This window comes from Vicugna pacos, chromosome 17, assembly GCF_048564905.1.
Source record: "Vicugna pacos chromosome 17, VicPac4, whole genome shotgun sequence".
NCBI classification, from domain to species: Eukaryota; Metazoa; Chordata; class Mammalia; order Artiodactyla; family Camelidae; genus Vicugna; species Vicugna pacos.
The window spans coordinates 19,832,842-19,845,029 of record NC_133003.1 but is presented as its reverse complement, the minus strand read 5'-3'; the positions used below and the strand labels follow the sequence as shown (position 1 = coordinate 19,845,029).

General features: G+C 46.1%; 1 long non-coding RNA gene across 1 annotated transcript; it reads left to right on the top strand.

Annotated features, from left to right (window-relative positions):
- Positions 1-317: 317 nt before the first annotated feature.
- LOC140686566 (uncharacterized) lies at positions 318-6,695 on the top strand. The gene is made up of 3 exons (XR_012060394.1): positions 318-509; positions 1,781-1,924; positions 6,637-6,695. It is a non-coding gene; the product is annotated as an uncharacterized lncRNA (long non-coding RNA).
- The last annotated feature ends 5,493 nt before the right edge of the window (positions 6,696-12,188 follow it).

Below are 12,188 nucleotides of genomic sequence, written 5' to 3'. Positions count from 1 at the left end.
GAGCCCTGCTCCCGCCGCGCTCCCCCGGGGGCCCGCGGCGCGGCGCTTCTGTGTTCTGCTCCCTTTGCCGCGCCTGGAAACCGCAGTGGGCCGGCCGGGATGAGCTCACGCCGCCGCCGGCCGCCCAGGCCTAACGCGCTCCAGATGCCGGGTAGCCGGGGCCCGGAGCCCAGAGGACGGCCCTCTGGCGCCCCCTGCAGGGCTCAGCGGCTGCCGGCCGCGGGACGGCGGTGGGGGTCGCCCCCGGAAGGGGCGGGGCTTAGCTCGCCCGCCCGCTTTCCCTCGGGCCCTTTCTGCTCTCCGAGTTCTGTACCCGCTGCGATTTGCTGCGAAGGCTGACCCGCCTTCCCTTCGCGGTTTCCAGGACCCAGCCCACGACCCCCCGGGCGGTTCAGCGTCCACGTGCTGGGTGGCGGCCCTTCCACCTTCTGCCCTCGCCAAAACCTCGGGGTCCCACCCCTACCCCCACCACACCCCCAGTTCCCCGGAATTCCAGGACTGTCCACCAGGTACGCAGCTCAGGACGCCGCCCCGGCCCTGACTAGGCCCTGCCCACTCTTGTTCCTCTTGGAACAAACACCCTAGTTTCTACTGGGAAAGCAGCAGGGGCCTGACCACCACCTGTTTTTAATAAGGAGCTGGTATTTCCCCGAAATCGCGGGCCCGTGGCTGACCTCACGGGGATGACGGCTGGCCATGGGCCAGGGGGCGGGAGCCGGCTCTGTGTGAGCCCCTGACGCCTGGCCTCGCGGAGATGTCGGGCAGAGAAGGGGGGCTCTGGTTTCCAGTTCCAGCTTAGTTGCTGGCTCATGCAAAAATCTGTCCCTCTGTCTGTCTACCGTGTTGTGTACTCCGGGCCAGAACGGCCAACGCCCCTCCTCCTCAGCCCTGCCCAGGGTCCCGCCTTCCTTCTGCCTCCTTGTGTGGTCCTGGCAAACTGCTTAACCTCTCGCCTCTCATTTCCTCCACTGTTAGGATGGGGCTATTGTGGGATTAGAGAGGGGACCGGCTAGGGAGAGCAGAGGGACCCCAGGAACAAGTAATTTCTAGAAGATAGGAGGAGGGGACTCTCGAGAGCTTAGGGGCCAGGGATCAGGTCCTAGGCTTCCTGGGGCAGAGTTGGGGAGTTAGGGGAAGGGCCTCTGGGGAGAGGGGGGCAGCACAGATGTCCTGGCAGAATGACAGTGTTCCGTGAAGGGTTAGCATAGGGGGCTTGGGACACCCAGAGTTGGGGGAGGGTGTCAGGAAAGACTTTCCAGAGGAGAGGGTGCTGAGTGAGGTGCAGTTAGTCAGGGTGAGACAAGGTGGGCTAGAATCCTTAGGCAATGAAAGGGTGGAGTTGGTGGGGGGCGGGGTGGAGACAGAACAGAGAGTAGAACCAGGCAGTCAGGTCCAAGGCATCTCTGGTAGTAAGCACTCTGCTCAAGACACCATGAGGAGCCCTGGGAACTGGTCCTGAAGCCCTATCTGTATCTGAGGGAAAAAGAGAACCAGAGGGGTACACAGGGTGCGTTGGAAGGACAGAGGCCAGGAGCCACAGGGGAAGCCGGGAAACAGGAGTAAAGGCAGTGGGCAATGGACATGTCTGGTGGCTGGAAGATGTTGCTTGCTCTGCGACCTGCACTTTCCAAATGCTGGGGGGGTTCCCCTCTAAAAGGAACAACAGTAGCAGTGACTCACACTTTCTGAGCACAATATGTGCCAGGCAATGTTCTGCACACTTACAGGAATTAACTCATCCTCTTTTCCCTAAGATTCTATTCATTCATTCATTCAACAGATGTTTACCGAGTACCTAGTATGTGCCAGACATGTTCCAGATGCTGAGAATCCAGCAGTGACAAGACAGATAAAAAACCCTGCCCACAAAACATTTACATACGGAAGAGGAAGAGAGCTACTGTATACATGAATAAAATATATGGTATGTCAGATTGTGAGAAGTGCTACAGAGGAAATTAGAGGGTATGGGGGATCAAGAACACAGAGCAGGTGGGCACACTTTTTGAGAGGGTGTTCTGGGAGAGCCTCACTGAGGAGGTGACATTTGAATACAGACCAAATCTGGCTCGCCACCTTTCTTAGCTGAGAATAGTTTTTACAGAAGAGAATTTGCAATCAATTCCAAGGTAAGGAACACTAACTTTGATGTTATCCCCATAAAAGAATTCCATTCTTCTTAGTAGACCTGTATTACTGAAAACCAAAACCAAGAGCAAAAAACAGGACTCAGGTCTTCTCATTATAGTTTGAGTTTCATCAATAAACATTTTGTGGAAATTCATTTTCTCTTACATATAAACACTCTCATAATATTCTCAGTTTTGTCTCTTGGCCCACAAAGCCTAAGAAAATGTTTGCTGGTCCTGGTCTCTACCCAGGAGGTGAGGAAATGAGCTGTGTGGTTATCTGGGGGCAGAGGGAACAGCCAGTGCAAAGGCCTGGAGGCAGGAGTTAGTGAGGCACATCAAGGAGGCCAGTAGGTTTGGAGCCCTGTGAGTGAGGAGGAGAGTGATAAGAAAGAGTAAGAGGGTAGGAGGAACTTGGGCAGATTGTGCAAGACCTTGTACCAATTCCTAGGTATTTTTAAAAATGTGTGTGGCTGTCTCTAATGGAATATCTTTTAAAATTATATTTTCTAATTTATTATTGCTGTGGGATAGAAAGTTATTGATTTTGTACATTGATCTTTTCTCCTGGCCCTCTTAGTTTTATTCTCTTATAGTTTTATTAGTTTTTTGGTTGGTTTGGATTCATTTTAGAAGGCAGTTTTTATCATCCACAAATGATGCATTTTAATCTTGCCTATATATAGTTCGGTTCTTCCTTTCTTTCCCTCCATCCACTCTTTCTCCCTCTTCTTCTTCCTCTCCCCTTCCCTCCTCCTCTCTCCTCCCTTCCAGTTCCCTTTTTCCTTCCTCCTTCCCTCCCCTCCCCTTGCTTCTTCTCAGCCCCTCCCCCATAAAAATGAGGGTGTAAGTTTTCAAAAGTGTCTCCGTCATGTACCTTTGCTGGCCTTCCTGGGGTAGGGGATAGAGGCTTGGTTCACTGCCTGAGACTGGATGTGGATGTGGGGACTGGGAGGATCATACACAGACTCCAGAAGGGGAAGTCAAATGAATGTCTGTGCCGATCAGAAGATGCTCTGTGCCAAGGAACAGAATGTGGCTGTCAAGTGGTTCTGAGTGTGAGGAAGACTCGGGGATAGCTGTCCCTCAAGAGTGCAGAGGTCAGGTAGCTTCAGTGGGTATACCCAGTGCCTCTGTTTCTCTCCTTCTCTGTGCTCTGCCAGCCTCAGGATCAGTAACATCAGAGATTGGCTCCTGTGGGCTGGCAGTGGGGTCTGCACCAGCCCAGTGAACCCACCTGTTTCTACTTACTCTTGGGGTGGGAGTTGCTATTAGAAGCTTCTTGAGAAGAATGAGGAGGCATCTTCTCCCGAGGTCCTGGTAAACCTTTCCTGGATCTCACCAGCTGGCACTGGGTGGCCTGCTATTCCTGACCCAACAGTATGACCTTGGATGGCATAATGGTGAATATCTCTACATTTGGGCAGTGGGGTGGTTTCACGTGTCACACTTCTCAGAGACCTGTGGGCATCCAATGGAGACGGGTAGTTATGAGAAGACAGATCTTTGCTGGGGCACCAGCCACCTTAAGACGTCTTGTTTTGTTTTGTTTTATTTTATTTTATATTATGTTAATTAGAATAAAGTAAATGTTAATAATAATGTTAAATTAATTACTCTATTAATGTAATATTTCTCTATTATATTAATAAGTAATTTATGAACCTCTACATGCAGATACACAGTTATGAATATGGCATGAGCTTTCTGCTGCTACCCAAGTGGGATCATACATTGTTCTTCATTTTGCATTTTTCACTTCATTGTATGCCTTCTGGAAGTCTGAAATGAGACATGGCTAAAATCAAGATGTCAGGAGGGCCCATTCCTTCTGGAGGCCTAGAGAAGAATCTGTTTCTTTGCTTTGTCCAGCTTCCACGGGGCACCTGCACTCCTTGACTTGTGGCCCCACTTACTTCATCCTCAAAGCCAGCAATGTGGCATCTCTGATACTTCTTCCATAGTCACATCTTCCTCTGACTACAATGAAGAAAAGTTCTCTGCTTTTAAGGATTCACGTGATTAGATTGGTCTCGTTCAGATAATCCAGGATAATATCCTCACTCAAAGTTTTTAATTACATCTGCAAAATTCCTTTCACCATGTAAGGTAACATACTCACAGGTTTGGGGGATATGAACATGAGTGTGCAAATGTCCATTTCTGTCCCTGCTTTCAATTCTTCTGGGTATATACCTCCAAGTAGAATTTCTGAATCATATGGTTATTCTATGTTTAACTTCCTTTTAAAAATTTTACGTTATTGAACTGTAGTTGATTTACAATGTTAGCTTCAGGTGTACAGCAAAATGATTCGGTTATACGTACACACACACACATATATATTTTTCAGTCTCTTTTCCATTATAGCTTATTATGTGTTTAACTTCTTGAGGAATTGCCATATTGCTTTCCACAGTAGCTGCACCACTTTAAATTCCCACTAGCAATGCACAGGGTTTCAATTTCTTCATATACTTACTAACACTTGTTATTTTCTGTATTGTTGATTTTGGTTTGTTTATTTGTTTTATTTATTTTATATTTATAATGGGTGTGAAGTGGTCTTTTATTGTAGTTTTGATTTATATTTCTCTAATGATTAGTGACAGGTATCTTTTCATATGCTTGCTGACTATTTGTGTATCTTCTTTGGAGAAATGTCTATTCAATTTCTTTGTCCATTTTTAAGTTGAGTTGTTTGGTTTTTTTTGTTGTTGTTGTTGAGTTATATGGGTTCTTTATATACTCTGAATATTAATTCTGTATCAGATAATATGATTTGCAAACATTCTCCCATTTTGCGCATTATCTTTCACAAAGATAGTATTCCTTGCAGCACAAAAGTTGTTAATTTTGATAAAGTCCAGTTTGTCTATTTTTTTGTGTGTTGCTGTCTGTGCTTTTGGAGTCATATCCAAGAAATCACCACCAAATCCAATGTCATGAAGATATTCTCCTGTTTTCTTTTAAGAGTTTTATATTCTACCGCTGAGCTATACCTTCCCTGTCTACCTAAGTCTTCTTTAATTTCCTTAAGCAATATTTTGTAGTTTTCAGTATACAGATCTTTCACCTCACTAGTTAAATTCCTTCCTAAGTATTTTATTCTTTTTGATGCTATTGTAAATTAGATCGTTTTCTTAATTTCCTTTTTGATTGTTCACTCTTAGTCTATAGAAATGCAACAGATATTTGCATGTTTATTTTGTATCCTGCAACTTTTCTGAATTCATTTATTATCTCTAAGAGCTTATTTTTTTTTAATCTTTAGGGTTTTCTGTAAATAAGATTATGTTATCTGTGAACAGAGATATTTTACTTTTTTCTTTCCAACTTAAAGTGCCTTTTCTTCTTTTTCTTGCACTAATTACACTGACTAATTTTTTCTAATTACACTGACTAGAACTTTCAATACTGTGTTGAATGGAAGTGTTGAAAGTGGGCATCCTTGTCTTGTTCCTGATCTTAGGGAAAAGCTTTTAGTTTTCTGCCATTAAGTATGATGTTCACTATGGTTTTTTCACAGATGGCCTTTATCATATTGAGGAAGTTTCTTCCTATTCCTAATTTGCTTATATTTTTATTTTATCATGAAAGGGTGTTAAATTTTTTCAAACTTTTTTGCCCCTTTTTGCTTCAATTGAGAGGACAAACGTGTATGCATATATAGATATACATATATTTTTTTTCTTCTTTGAACGTATTTAAAATAGCTATTTTGAAGTCTTTGTATACTATGTCCAACACATAGGGCCCCTTAAACACAATTTCTGTTGTCTGCTTCTTTTCCTTTGTATTGATCAAAGTTTCCTGTATCTTTTGTCAGTGAAAAATTAATAGTAAGTGGAAGAAAGAAATGGAAAATGTTATTTGAGCCAACCTGAGGATTATAACCTGGGTGACAATCTTTCAGAAAGTTCTGAGGACTGTTCTATCTGTTACAGTTCAAAGCACAGGTATACAAGTTTTTGAGACAGAGGGTTATACATCAAAGTCACATACGTACAGTCTACATAATCCAAGAAGGTGAGTAGTGGGTTTTTGTGACCCCTTAAAGGATTGAGAAAGGAGTATTATCTCCTAAGGTGTTACCTTCTGGCGCCAGGTAGAAATTACTTTTCTTTTGGCCAGTAGGGATTTCTGTGTCTTCTAAGGGTAGTTAATACATAATGCAGATGTATAATGCATACCAAAGCGGAGGGGGTAGTGGCTCAAACAGGCAAGAGAGAGAATTCAATATTTAACATTTTTCTTATCTTGCCTTGAAAATAATTTGATTTCATCACTTTGCATGCCTTGTAATTTTTTCTTTGGAAAACAGACATCATAGATAATATAGCAAATCTGGACACTGATTCCTGCCCACCCTGGCCTTGATGTTTGTTTGGTCATTTGTCTATTTGTTTAGTACTTGGGTGAGATAATTTTGTGAAGTCTATTTCCCCCTCAATTTGCTACCTCTGATATCCCTGCTCAGATTTTTTCCCTTATTTTTATATTTTAGCTTGGCTTCTACAGTTAACTCCCGGATGAGCGTAAGCCACTCACTGGCTGATGATTGTGGGTAAGCCCCTTTGGTCATTTGCACTGTTTACCACTGGAAATGTGTGCGTGTCTTGGAGACTGCTTTCACAGTTTAGGGAGTTTACTTTTCCCACCACGTGTTCAGCCAGGGACTAGAAACTTGGAAATTCCCTATCCAATTCACTCCTGAGAAAACACAGCCTTGGGTATGTTCATAGCCTTTCAGCTTACTAGAGTTGAGTGTGATTTTATTTTTAAGCTGGGTTTATTAGGAGTTGCCCCTGGGTCAGAGAAACTCATTGTTCAGCCAGTATTTGGCCAGAGGTTGTTCTTAAATCCACTGAACATTGAACAAAGGTTTCTGCCCTTTGCTGTTAGATCTGTGTTTGGTTTGGGAAATGCATTTAAATTTGCTCTACTTCCTTCTCTTATTGTTGGTAGCCTAGTGCATGCACAGTGTTTTAGCCCGCTGGGGATGAGTGTGATCCCAGGAGAACTGTTCTTGGCTGCTTCTTTCACTGGTTTTCTCTGTTAAACTTCTGGTTAGCCTGCTGTTTCCTCTTTTTGCTGCTAGTATCATAGAGCTACTGAATCTCTCTTAATTGCTCACCAGGAAGATCTCTATTGTTCTTAACAACTCCATTAGGTATGAATTTTTCCACCCTCTGTTCCTAATAAATTCAGTTATTTCCAGCAGAGTTGCAGAGCACTCCTCCTTTCAGCCTGTTTTTCCTCCTGGGCAGAATGTTTGTGCTGTTGCACCAAAGCTAGGGATGGGGATGGCAGCCTGCTTCTCTTGTTCTAGGAGTGGGCAATGAGGAGAGAGATGGTATCTCACTTGCCCCTCCCATGGAACCTCTGCTCTGAGTGAGCTGGGATGGGGCAATTGAAGACCCAGGACTCTTAGCCTGCTGTGCCTGGGGTAGAGCTTCTGCCCTACCAGTAGGTGCTAAGTGAGGAAAGTTAGCTGTAGTCCTCTTGGTCATGCCTGCTGGAATGGAGCTTCTGTGGATGGACTTGGGAGAATGAGAGGCACCAGCTATCTGCTTCTCTTGTGGTGAAACCACAGCTGGGACAGAGAGTCCCTATCATCCTGGCCACTTGCCCAGAATAGAGTTCCATAATATGAAGCTAAGGACAAGGGATAGGAGCCGGTCATGGCTCAAATGCCACAGGCTCTTGCCCAGAACTCTTGGTTCTTAGTAAGATTTTGTACATTTCCTTGTATAAATATTTCTCAATTTTCTGTATGCCCTTAGGACAATTTCCAGAGAACTTAAATAGTTATTTTTTAAAACAAATTTTCACCAGCTAAATAGCTTTTTCTCCAGAGAGCAAATCAACCCAGTTCCTCACCCTGCCATTCTGGAAGTTCAAAATCAAAGTTTAAAAATCTCTCCAAACATTTGGCAATTTTCAAGATTTTTGCCTATTATTGGTTTCTAATTTAATACCGTTATAATCTGAAGACATATTTTGTACAATTTTAATTCTTTTAAATTCATTACCATTTGTTTAATAACCCCTAACATACTCTATCTTGGTGTACACTCAAAAAAAGTATATTGTTGTTGCTAGGGTAGAGTATTCTATAAATGTTAATTAGGTCTGATTCAGTGATAGTGTTTTATAGATCTTATATATATTTACTAGTTTTCTGCACAAGTATGTTCTAACAGTTATGAAAGATGTTAAAGTTCCAAATTCTAATTGTGCCCAGAATGTCTTTTTTTCCTTGCTCTGTACATTTTGAAGATCTGTCATCAAGCTCCGTTTAGGATCCTAACATATTTAGGATCTTGTTTATCACTATGCAGTTAATGTCTTTATTTATCCATGAAAAGAGTGATACCCTGAAAATCTAAATAGGGGTACATTTGGATAGATTTAAGGCACACTGATCCCCAGCCACACTGAACTTCTCTTGCCAGTAGAAACAGTGCCTACTCCCATCTGATAAGGCTGGTCCTCTCTTACCTTAGAGACACGGTAATGACTTCATGTGACTAAATTATGTTATAAGGACATACCAGTTCTCTGCCTGTACCACCTCAGTCTTCATTGCCTCTAGACCTAATAAACAGAGTAAGATCCTAGCATGCTCTAGGACAGGTGCACAGTACAACCCAGGGGTAGAAAGCTTCCTTTTAGAAAGAACTGCAAGATTTTGCTAATCTACAGGGGAAGGAATGAGAGGGTATACGTATAGGATTGGACTCTAAGGATTCCTGATTGGGAAAGCTTGGACCCAAGTTTATCAAGAATACACTTACCAGAAATTCAGAATTCAGTGTGCTGGTTCAGGCAGGTGGGAATGATTCTACATGTTTATCGGGTTGTTTTAAACCTGAAGTCAATGGTAGACCACACAAAAGGAAGTGATATGTCAGACATTCCTTGGCTTAATGTAGAGAAAGGAATGCAAAGAGAGAGTGGAGAATATTGGGATGGATTCATGATTCCTGACCTGCTCCTTCACTTCTCTGGCCTCCAAGAGGGCCTTAGAGAATAACCTCTTCATCAAGACATTGAAAAATAAATTGTGAAGGGAGCACCTACATCCTTGAAAAACACTGCAACTGGCTGTCATCTTTTGGCCGGGGAAGAGTGGGAAGTAGTGCAATTCAAAAGTTGTTGTTTTATCCCCCAGACTTCAACTGGGATGATGAAGTCCAGAGAGGCAGAGACCTGGTAGAAGCACTTAGACAACAAAGACAAAAGGATGAGCTACCCCAATAGACAGCGGGGACATGAAACTATTAAGAATGGATTGATCTGCTGGTATCTGTGGTGGTGGCTCATTTTTTAAAGGCATCCTTGTGACTGAAATCGCATAGCAGCCGGCTCCTTTATCCAACCCACTTCATCCATAGTCCCCCGACCCCCAAATCTCGGTCTGGTGAATGAGGCCCTGACTTGAGGGGTCGTTATGGAGAATTAAGGCTCCTCAACAAATAACCTGACCATCCTCCCTGGCTCCAGGCCATGTACCACACTAGGAAGAGCAGGGACATCAGGAAACACCCGTTTTTTGCAGCCGACGTTAAATTGGGAGGTCCTTAGCAAGGCCAGTCTCCTCGGACAGACCCCAACCCCTCGGTCCTGGGCAAGGTTTTGGCCAGACACAGTTGGGGTGGGGATCTGAGTGAGAGTGAGAGCGCAACCCTGCCCTCTCAGGCTGGAGACCTTGCGGCGTCAGGATGCGCCGCTTCTGCCGCAGGCGCCGGGGGTCCACGTACTGCAGCTCGGCTCGAGCCGCGAGGGGGCGCCGCAGAGCGCTGAGGCCGTCCCGGAGCCCGTGGCGTCCCAGGGCGGTCTCCTCAGCCTCCGGGTCTGGCTCCTGCTCCTTCAGCCCCGGCTCAGCGATGCCCAGGCGGGCAGGTCGGGGATGCCCTCGCTCCCTTCACCCACCTCGGGAGGCGGCCACAAGGAACACAGTATGGGCCCGCCAAGCCCTGGAGGGGGTCCAGGATCCCCTGGGGGCCCCGGATCCCCTGGGGCTCCGGTATTCCCCCATTTGGTGGAGTTCAGCCGAGGTGACTCTTCGTCTTAGGAGGGGAGGGCTGAGGCGCCGGGTGGGAGCTGGTGTTCCCTGGGAGTTTGGGAGGGTCTAGGGTCTGAATGAGCGCAGCTCTGCTGTGGAGCCTGAGGGGGATGCGCTTGTCCGGAGGTCCATGGCCTGGGGACTCGGAAGCGCTGCTCTGGAGCCTATGAGAATGTGGCCTTCTTGGCTGTCTGAGGGGCACCTGGTGCTTTCCTGGGAAGCCCAGGGCTCCAAGGGAGCAGAGCTTGTTTCTTTGAGGCCAAGTGTTCCTGAAAATCATGGGAGGACAGGAGAGCCAGGAAGGAAAGTGGCCCTTCTTCCAGGGGGATTCGAGGTGCTTAGTGGGTTACTGTCCACCTGTGCTGATCTACCCACTGCTGAGTTTCTTTGCGTGTAGGTGGAGAGTTTGTCTCAGAATTTCTCCAGGAGATTGACCAATACATCGTCAGTATACTATGAAAAATGTAATGAGATGGTCCAGAGGGTCATGCCAACAAATAGGAATGTCGTACTGGAAGGAATGATCTGTGGCTATAATGATGTAGGAAAGGATTCTTGTCAGATAAGTTGATGGGTCCCTTGCCACCTTTTGCACTGATGTCATTCCCTCAAAGTTTCCTCATTCCCCAGTGGCAGGGCCTGGCTTATTTGCCACCTCTTCCTTTCAGCCTTTAGTTAAAGAGATTCAGGGGAGAACCTCTCATGGCTCCCCCGAGCTGGTCTGGCCTCTTCCTTTAAAGGGAGCAGCCCTCACTGCCTGGGGGTGATGCCGGCATGTGGGGAGATTGGGAGCGGTAATGATAATAATAGAAGTTCTGTCACTGAGTTCCTTCTTTGCGGCACTTACTGTGCCAGTGTGAGAATTCACCCACATTAGCTCAGTTAATCATGTCACAACCCTGCAACATACACATCATACATGTTATCATACCAATGTGGTCCCTCCAGAGACGGTAATTCCAGGTCCTCCTGTGAGTGGATTTAGGACAACTGGGCCTACAGTCTCCCCTCTGCACCAAGCTGCCTTTCTGAGCAGGGAGTGTTTAAGCTCAGTCTTAGAGGATTTGGATTCTGGAGAGAGAGAGAACAACACAGTTGGGAGGGGGAACAGCAAGTACAGTGGCTCAGAGGTTGGAGGGAACTTGTCATGTTTAGGGACATGTTAAGGGTCTGGAGCAATGAGGGGGCAGATATGCCAGAGAAGGGGATTGGAGTCAGAATATGCGTGGCCTGGAATGCTGTGCTGTGTTTCCAGGTGCTGTCCATGCAGGACTGGAGGCCAGAAGTTTGTTTTCAACATGTAGGCAATGGTGTTGATCCCAGGCAGGACCTGGGGCAGAGGGGCTGGTGAAGGGGTTGTGTTTGAGGCGGAGTCATCAGGTGTTGGTGACTGACTGCAGGTGAGGAAGGGGTGAGGGAGAGCTGAGTACTCTGAGTTTCTGACAGAGCTGGTTAGGGGCCAGCAGAGCAGTTTGGAAAAGGATGTGCAGTGTGTGTGCGATGTCTGAGAGTGGAGCTTAGAAGACAGAGGGAGCAAGCTAGATGGTCAGGAGCTCTAGAGCAGCCTGAGGCTAGGTGTAGGGATTTAGGGGCCTGCCGTGCAGAGGTCATATTCCAAGTGTTTAACAACCACTGTGGTTTGGGAAATAACCAGTCATAATATCCTCAGAGGATGCTAAAGTGTTCCGATTGACTACTTAATTCTCAGTTCTCATAGTCACAGAAACCTGGGCTGGGAGATGCCTGTGGAAGGCCCACTGGTGCCTGTCTCTCAGCACCTTGCAGTGCAGTCATCCTGCTCTGATATGGGTGCTTTTCCATTCCTGCGGTTTGTTTCTTTCTCTTTTTCCAGGGAGATTCTGGGGGCCCTCTGGTCTGGGTCCAGGTGGGGATTGTGAGCTGGGATGTCAGCTGTGGTCGTAGACTATCGCCTGGCATTTATGCAGATACTGGCTTCTTTGCTAACTGGCTAGTCGCAGTGGTGAACC